Source organism: Arachis stenosperma, chromosome 6 (genome assembly GCF_014773155.1).
Source record: "Arachis stenosperma cultivar V10309 chromosome 6, arast.V10309.gnm1.PFL2, whole genome shotgun sequence".
Lineage (NCBI taxonomy): Eukaryota > Viridiplantae > Streptophyta > Magnoliopsida > Fabales > Fabaceae > Arachis > Arachis stenosperma.
Window position 1 is genome coordinate 50,370,839 of NC_080382.1, and position 9,481 is coordinate 50,380,319.

A 9,481-nucleotide genomic window follows, 5' to 3' on the forward strand; every position below is an offset into this window, starting at 1 on the left:
CTCACTTTGTTACTCCAAGGACAAGAAGCCATGAAGCGGGATACACTTAAGTTTGTGACCAATTTGACCAAGTTGGTGCACACTTTAGCCCACCAATGCTTGAATACTCAAGGTACTTTCGTGACCACATGCGAAAAACCTAAGGAAGAGCAAAGTATGAAGGAGAAATTGGACAATCCGGTAGAGAAGGGAGAACCAAGTTTTGTGCTGGAATAATTAGAGAAGCCTATGATCATTGAAGAAAAGGAAGAGGTGGTTGAAGATTTAGGAGATGTTGAAAGTCCAAGGGAATGTAGCATCATGGCGCACTCTTCCAAAAAGCTTGATATTGATGTTGATGAGGGTGCGCAACCTCCAAGGCATGTCATCGTTGGAGACTTGGAAGAGGCTTATCAAGAGATGGATTCAATCATGGATGAATTTCTCTCTACAATGGAATCCTCTCCCATTGGACATAGAGTTGAAATTATAGAAGAGTGTGCACAACCTCCCATACCCTTGGTGAGCAATGAGAAAGAGAGCTACCAAGAGAAAAACATTGGCATGGTGTATATCGAAATTGAAGAATATGAAGAGGTTGACCAAGAAATGGATTTATTCATCAATGAATTTCTATCCAAAATTGAATCACCTCCCGTTAGGCAAGAAATCAAAGTTTTTGAAGACAACACCAAGCCATGTGATAAAAGGGGAAAGGTTGAAATCGAGGAAGCTCGCAAAGAGGTGGAAATACACAAAGAAGAGCACAAGGAAGTAGACCTTGCATTGTCTAAGTGTGGGGAGGTCTTCCTTCCCGAGTCACCATCCAACACAACATTCAAGTGGGTAAAATTCTTATCCATAAGCTTTACTTTCTCGCTTGAATATGGTTTGATTGAAACGGATGGACAACTTAGAGCTTTTTGTGGAATTAAAAGCAAGAATGAGTTGTGTAGTTGTTGCAAGTTAGGAATTAGGCTCATTAAGGTCAAAGCTTCAAGGTATAGGAACGATGATTGGAAGAATGCCATTTTACAAGGGTCTCGACGGAAGGCTTGGTATGTTAAAGAGAATTCTATATGTCAACCACCCGGAAAGAAAGAGTATAAAGACCAAATCGAAGACGGGTGCGAAAACAAGATATGGGATCCCGGTTCGCTATGTGAAGACCAACTATGGGGACTCATATCTTGGGTAGAACTTTGCCCAAGCTTGATGAAGATGGTTGGAAATTCTGTCAACCAATTGAGAAGCAAAGATCCTTGGAGATTCAAGGATGAGTACAAACATAAGCCACCATGACAATAAGCTCCTCAAAATGTCCAACTTAAGGACTTAAACTAAAAGTGCTAGGTGGGAGACACCCCACCATGGTAAACTCTTTCCATCCTCTTTTAGTTTTGTTTAATAAGTGATTTGAGTTGCCATTGTAGGTAGATTTTCATTTCATATTGATTTGTTTGTAAAGATTGGTTGTTAGTATGTTGTATTCATTAGTAGTAGATGAATAAATCCTAAAATCAAATTGCATTTTTGTGAATTGTTTGATATTTGATTGAATAAAGAAGAGTTTTAGACATTATAGGGAGCTCTTGGACATTTTTTCTGCTTTTCGAGCAAAAAAAAAAAAACGGGCATCGTCGCGCTAGCACGCTGTGCGCGCGCGCGGATTGCACTTCTGCAACTTCTACTACAAAAATCAGAGAGTTATGCACGCTTTGTGCTAGCATTGTGCTGGGAACACAACCTCATCCACGTGTAAGCACACTGTGCGCGCGCGGGCGGATTGTCCCTGCTGCATCCCCGCGTAAGCGCGCTGTTCGCGCGCGCGCGGATTTTCACCCTGCTTTTCTCCTTCCTCCTTTCTCCTTCTTTCCTCTTCTCTTCTTCTTTCTTTCTAATTTTTTTTCTTCTTCCTCTCTTAGAAAATTTTTTTTCTTTTAATATAAATGAAAAAATTTTTTTTAATAAAAAAAAATAATAATAAATAAATAAATAAATAAATAAAATACTAAAAAAAAAAACAAAATTTTTTTTTCTTTTTCTCCATTTTCTTTTATTGCATTTGCTTATTTTCATTCATTGCATTTTAATTTTGTTTTTTTTCTACCTTGTTCTCATTTTATTTTTTTAGTTTTCCATTTTAATAATGGTGTTGAACTTTCCTACTCAATTGTTGAGAATTTCTTGCATTATTTTGGTGCCTCTTGACTTGTTTGATATTGTTGGGTGATGAAACTTTTAAATCAATGCTTCATCTTGTATGACTCTTATGTCTTTGTGCATTGATATGACCTTATCTTGTCTTTCATGACCCACTTCTTCTTATTTGAACTTGATGTGCCATATGCTCTTCATGCTTCGATTTTACTCTTACATCGAGTATTAGTTAATATGCCATTAGCTTATATTATTTTTTCACTTACATGCGTAGCTAACATGTAGTGGGAACCTTACTCTTCTTATTTGGCATTAGCCCCGGCCTACGTTCTACTTGTTTTGATATCTTTGTTGTAGGCCTAATTGTCGTTCTTCTTTCCTCCCCTTTTAGGTTGGCCACCGAGGAGGGAGAAAGGAAAAGCTTTTAAATGGGGCAACAAACAAGTCATCCGCACAACCTTTTGAAGGAGCTCGTCAATTATAGCAACCCATCCACCTTGCTCTTCTTTGCATGCACCGATGACGGTGCAATCTTCAAGTGTGGGGAGGTCGTCCGACCGATCTCCATGGGTAACAATTTTCTTTTCAACACCAAATTTTTATTTTCTTTGTTAGATTAGCTATTGCATTGCATGATAGGTTGCATGTTAGTTAGAATTTGTACATATTTTACTACCTTCTTCTTGTTAGGACTACTTGGTTAGAGTGATGAATTCTTTTCCGATAAACTATTCTAGGGCACCCTACCAATTTGAAAAAAAATACTTTGTGGAACTTGCTTGAAAGAATGTATTTTGGAACATGGTTTTTGAGCTAAGAACACACAAGCATATGAGTTTTGAGCCTAATAGCGTGGTTACATCTTATAACCACTTATCGTCCTTCTTGTGTACATTATTCTCTTCCTATGATTGTAATCTTTGATTTGTTTGATTCTTTATGTCTATTATTTTGTGTATTCATGCATTTATATGAGTGAGGCCATCATTTCATTAGCTCACTTACCCAAATAGCCTACCTTTTATCAACCTTTATTAGCCAACTTTGAGCCTACACTTAACCCACTTGTTCTTTAATTTAGCACATTACAAGCCTTAAAGCGAAAAACAATAATTGTCCTTATTTGGATCTTTGATTAGCTTAGGCTAGTGTGTGTAAGTATCATTCAAGTGTGGGAATCCTGGGACATTGGAGGAATAAAAGGGTAGTTTTGTATTTTTATTGAAATTATTGAAAATTGGGTACATGCTCATGTATTGATCAATTGTAAAACCTTATGCATTGATGCTCTTGTATATAGGAAGAAAGAAAAAAAACAAAAGAAAAAGAAAAGAAAAAAAAAAGAAAAATAATATAGAAAAGGAAAGAAAAAAAAGAAAAAGAAAAGAAAAAAATAGAAAAAGAAAGAAATAAAAAGGGGACAAAATGCCCCAAAAGTAAAGTCCAATAAAGATCAATGCATAAGTATTGTGAAATGAAAAGGGATACATGAGTATGTAAAAAAGTGAGAAATGGGTAGTTAGGTTAGAACTCAATTGTATAGGATGTCATAGGTTAGGTGGAAAGTTTAAGCTTATCAAAGATTCAAATTTTAAGCTCACTTGACCAAATATACACCCCTACCTTGACCCTAGCCCCATTACAACCTAAAGAAAAGACCTCATGATACTTGTATGCATGCATGAAATATATGTTGATTGTTAGAAGAAAAACAAATCTTAGAAAGCATGATTAGGGGAGAATTGAGAGAATTGACCCTACACACTTGAGCGACTAGAGTGCAAACACTTCCGGTGAGGGTTCGATGCTCGACTCCATGATTCCCGGCTTTCATGAGCGCCCTTCTTGCAAGTCTACTTGAACTTCAATTTTTATACTAAAATTGGTAGGATTCATGAATCGTCATATGACCTTAGCCCTACCCGTTTATACATGCTCTTGGAGGATTGATTTATTTTTAACCAAGTAGGTAGAATCATTTTGCATCTAGTTGCATTCATGTAGATAGGATGCATATAGATAGGTTACATTGAATAAATGTTGATGCCCTTTGCTTTCTCTTGGCTTAAGCATGAGGACATGCTTGGTTTAAGTGTGGGGAGGTTGATAAATCCCATTTGTAGGGCTTATCTTATACTTGATTTAGGAGATTTTATAACCTTTTACCCACATTTATGCAATGAAATAGCATGATTTTGTATATTCTCCTTTAATTGTGCTTAAGAGTGAAAACATGCTTTTTAGGACTCAAAATAGCTAAATTTAATTCACCTTGATTCTATTAGATGCCTTGATATGTTTGTTAAGTGATTTCAGATTTAGGAGGCAAAGATTGGATCAAGGGAATGAAGAAAAAGCATGTAAAGTTGGAGAACTCATGAAGAAATGATGGAACCAAAAAGCTGTCAAGCCGACCTCTTTGCACTTAATTGATCATAACTTGAGCTACAGAGGTCTAATTGATGCGGTTTCAGTTGGGTTGGAAAGCTAACATCCGGGGCTTCGAAATGATATAAGATTTGCCATAGTTGCATCACGCATAGGGGCGCGCACATGCACGGTTCGTAGACGCGCCGATGGTGGCACATGACCCACTTAATGCAACACGTGGCCAACAATTTTAGAAGCCTTGTGGGCCCAATCCAACTCATTTCTGATGCTATTTACGCCAAGGATTGAAGAGGAATCAACATACTTTTGATCATTAGTCATAGTTTAGCTTAGTTTAGTAGTTAGAGTTAGTTTCTAGAGAGAGAAGCTCTCTCTTCTCTCTAGGATTAGGATTAGGATTAGTTCTTAGATCTAGGTTTTAATCTTTGCCTTCTTCTACTTCTACCTTTCAATTCTTTGTTGTTACATTCATCTTCCTCTATTCTTTTGTTGTAATTTCCTTTATGTTGTTCTTATACTTTGTTATAGATCTACTTTTGTTCCTCCTATTCTCTTTCAATTCAATTAGAGGTAATTCATAATAATTGTGTTCATTTGATTTGTTATTGTTTAATTCCTTGCAATTGAGTAGTGTAGATTTACTTTTCTTGCAATTTTACTATGCTTTCCTTTTATGCCTTCCATGTGTTTGATGAAATGCTTGATTGGATTTTAGAGTAGAATTTTATACTCTTGGCTTTGAAAGGTAACTTAGGAACTCTTAAGTTACTAACGTCCAAGTAATTGATGATTGGGAGCCATTTACTCTAGTTCTCACTAATTGAATTAGTGGAGAGTTAGGACTTATGGACTAGGATTGATATAGCTCATTTGACTTTCCTTTACTACTAGTTAGAGGATGATTTAATGAGACTAATCCTTGCCAATTCTCATATTGTGGTTAGTGATTAGGATAGAGATCCTTGACCACCAACCCTTGCCAAGACCTTTTTAGCCATTAGTTTACTTTCTTGTCATTTATCTTTCATGCCTCTTATCAAAACCCCAAAAATAACTCATAACCAATAACAAGACACTTTATTGTAATTCCTAGGGAGAACGACCCGAGGTTCAATACTTCGGTTTATAAATTTAGGGGTTTGTTACTTGTGACAAACAATCTTTTGTATGAAAGGATTATTGCTTGGTTTAGAAACTATACTTGCAACGAGAATTCATTTGTGAATTCTAAACTGTCAAAAATCTAATCATCAATGCTAGTTTGCGCGTTTAACTCCAGCTTTGGTGCCAGTTCTGGCATTTTACATACGCCAAAAAAGGGTCTCTCGTGGGCGTTTAAACGCCAGTTTGGCCCATCAAATCTCGGAAAAAGTATGGACTATCATATATTTCAGGAAAGCCCAAGATGTCTACTTTCCAACGCAATTAAGAGTGCGCCAATTGGGCTTTTGTAGCTCCAAAAAATCCACTTCGAGTGTAGGATGGTCAGAATCCAACAACATATGCAGTCCTTTCTCAGCCTCTGAATCAGATTTTTGCTCAGGTCCCTCAATTTCTGCCAGAAAATACTTGAAATCACAGAAAAACACACAAACTCATAGTAAAGTCTAGAAATGTGAATTTTGCTTAAAAACTAATAAAAATATATTAAAAAGTAACTAAAACCTACTAAAAACTTTGTTAAAAGAAAGCCAAAAAGCGTATAAATTATCCGCTCATCACAACACCAAACTTAAATTGTTTCTTGTCCCCAAGAATCTGAAAACAAAATAGGATAAAAAAAAGAGAATATACAATAAATCTCAAAATATCAATGAAGCTTAGTTCTAATTAGATGAGCGGAGCTAGTAGCTTTTTGGGTCTAAACAGTTTTGGCATCTCACTTTATCCTTTTAAGTTCAGAATGATTGGCATCTATAGGAACTCAGAATTCAGATAATGTTATTGATTCTCCAAGTTTAGTATGTTGATTCTTGAACACAGCTACTTTATGAGTCTTGGCCGTGACCCTATGCATTTTGTTTTCTAGTGTTACCACCGGATACATAAATGCCACAGACACATAACTGGGTGAAACTTTTTAGATTGTGACTCAGCTTTGCTAGTGTCCCCAGTTAGAGGTGACCAGAGTTCTTAAGCACACTCTTTTTTCTTTGGATCACGAATTTAACCACTCAGTCTCAAGTTTTTCACATGGACCTTTATGACACAAGTACATGGTTAGGGACAGCTTGATTTAGCCACTTAGGCCAGGATTTTATTCCTTTATTGGGCCCTCCAATCCACTGATGATCAAAGCCTTGGATCCTTTTTGCCCTTGCCTTTTAGTTTAAAGGGTTACTGGCTTTTTCTGCTTGCTTTTTATTTTATTTTATTTTTCGCCATTTTTTTCTCTTTTTTTCGCAAGCTTTTGCTTTTTCACTGCTTTTTCTTACTTCAAGAATCAATTTTATGATTTTTCAGATTATCAATAACATTTCTCTTTTTCATTATTCTTTCAAGAGCCAACAATTTTAACATTCATAAACTTTACTATAAAAAATATGCATTATTCAAGCATTCATTCAGAAAACAAAAAGTATTGCCACCACCTCAAAATAATCAAACTAATTTCAAGATAGAATTCGAAATTCATGTACTTCTTGTTCTTTTGCAATTATAAACATTTTTCATTTAAGAAAGGTGAGGGATTCATGGAATCATTCATACCTTCAAGGCATAGACACTAGACACTAATGATCATGTAATACACAAACATAGACAAAACATCAAGCATAGGAAACCAAAAAATAGAAAAATGAGAACAAGGAAATTAAAGAACGGGTCCACCTTAGTGATGGTGGCTAGTGCTTCCTCTTGAAGATCCTATGGAGTGCTTGATCTCCTCAATGTCTCATCCTTGCCTTTGTTGCTCCTCCCTCATGGCCCTTTGGTCCTCTCTAATTTCATGGAGGGTAATGGAGTGCTCTTGGTGCTCCATCCTTAGTTGCTCCATGTTGGAACTCAAATCTCTTAAAGAGGTGTTGAGTTACTCCCAGTATTTGTGTGGAGAAAAATGCATCCCTTGAGGCATCTCAGAAATTTCTTGATGAGGGACTTCCTCATGCTCTTGTTGAGGTCCATGAGCGGGCTCTCTTGTTTGCTTCATCCTCTTTTTAGTGATGGGCTCTTGAGATGAATCTCTCCATCTCTCATGACTCGGAGGTGGAAGCCACTACCTTCCCTTTCCTCTTTCTAGAGGTTTCTCCGGCCTTAGGTACCATTAATGGTTATGAAAAAACAAAAAGCAACGCTTTTTCCACACCAAACTTAAAAGGTTTGCTCGTCCTCGAGCAAAAAAAGAAAGAAAGGAGGAAATAGAGGTGTGTGGGGATCCTGTGGGGTCCACAGATCCTGAGGTGTCAAGGAATTCTCATCCTTGCACCTTCCTGGCATTTAAATGCCCATTGTGTGCCAAATCTGGCGTTAAACGCCAGTTATGCTACCTTTCTTGGCGCTAAACGCTAGGCTGGTGCCCCTTTCTGGCATTTAATGCCCAGAATGCTGCCAGATTGGGCGTTAAACGCCCATTCTGCTATCATTACTCGCGTTTAAACGCCAGTAAGCCTGTCCCCTAGGGTGTGCTGTTTTTGATTCTACTTTAATTCTGCAGCTATTTTTATGACTCCACATGATCATCAACCTAAGGAGAACATAAAATAACAATGGAAAATAAAATGAAAAAGTAGTTAACATAGATAAATAAGATTGGATTGCCTCCCAAGAAGCGCTTCTTTACTGTCAATAGCTTGACATTACTGAGCTTTATAGTTTGCAAGGTCTGCAAACCACGGAGCTTCCTGAATGGCAAACAATTGCTCATCCAGAAAGGTTTCAGAGATCTTAGTAGGAGGAGGGGATGCTCCTGCTACTGGTTCTATCCGGGACAGGTGATCAGCTACTTAGTTCTCTGTCCCTTTTTTGTCTCTTATTTCTATATCAAACTCTTGCAGAGCAACACCCATCTTATGAGTCTGGGTTTTGAATCCTGCTTTGTGAGGAGATATTTTAGAGCAGCATGGTCAGTGTACACAATCACTTTTGATCCTACTAAATAGGATCTAAACTTGTAATTGGCAAAAACCACTACAAGCAACTCCTTTTCTGTGGTTGTGTAATTCTTCTGTGCGTCATTTAAAACATGGCTAGCATAATAAATAAAATGCAGGAGCTTGTCATGCTTCTATCCTAATACTGAACCAATGGCATGGTCACTGGCGTCACACATTAGTTCGAATGGCAATCTCCAGTTTGGTGCAGAAATGACTGGTGTTGTGACCAGCTTAGCTTTCAGAGTCTCAAAGGCTTGCAAACACTTTGTGTCAAAGAAAAATGGTTTGTCAGCGACTAACAGAATGTTCAGAGGTTTTGTAATTTTCAAAAAATCCTTTATAAACCTCATATAGAATCCTACATGTCCCAGAAAGCTTCTGATTGCCTTAACATTGGCAGGTGGTGGTAATTTTTCAATTACCTCTACCTTAGCTTGATCCACCTCTATTCCCTTGTTCGAAATTTTGTGGCCAAGGACAATTCCTTCAGTCACCATAAAGTGACATTTTTCCCAATTTAAAACCAGGTTAGTCTCTTGGTACCTTTTCAGAACAAGTGCTAGATGGTCAAGACAGGAGCTGAATGAGTTTCCAAATACTGAGAAGTCATCCATGAAGACTTCCAGAAATTTTTCTACCATATCAGAGAAGATAGAAAGCATGCATCTCTAAAAGGTTGCAGGTGCATTGCACAGTCCAAATGGCATCTTTCTGTAGGCGAATACTCCAGATGGACATGTGAATGCTGTTTTCTCTTGGTCCTGGGGATCTACTGCTATTTGGTTGTAACCTGAATAGCCATCCAAAAAGCAGTGGTAATCATGACCTGCTAGTCTCTCTAGCATCTGGTCTATGAATGG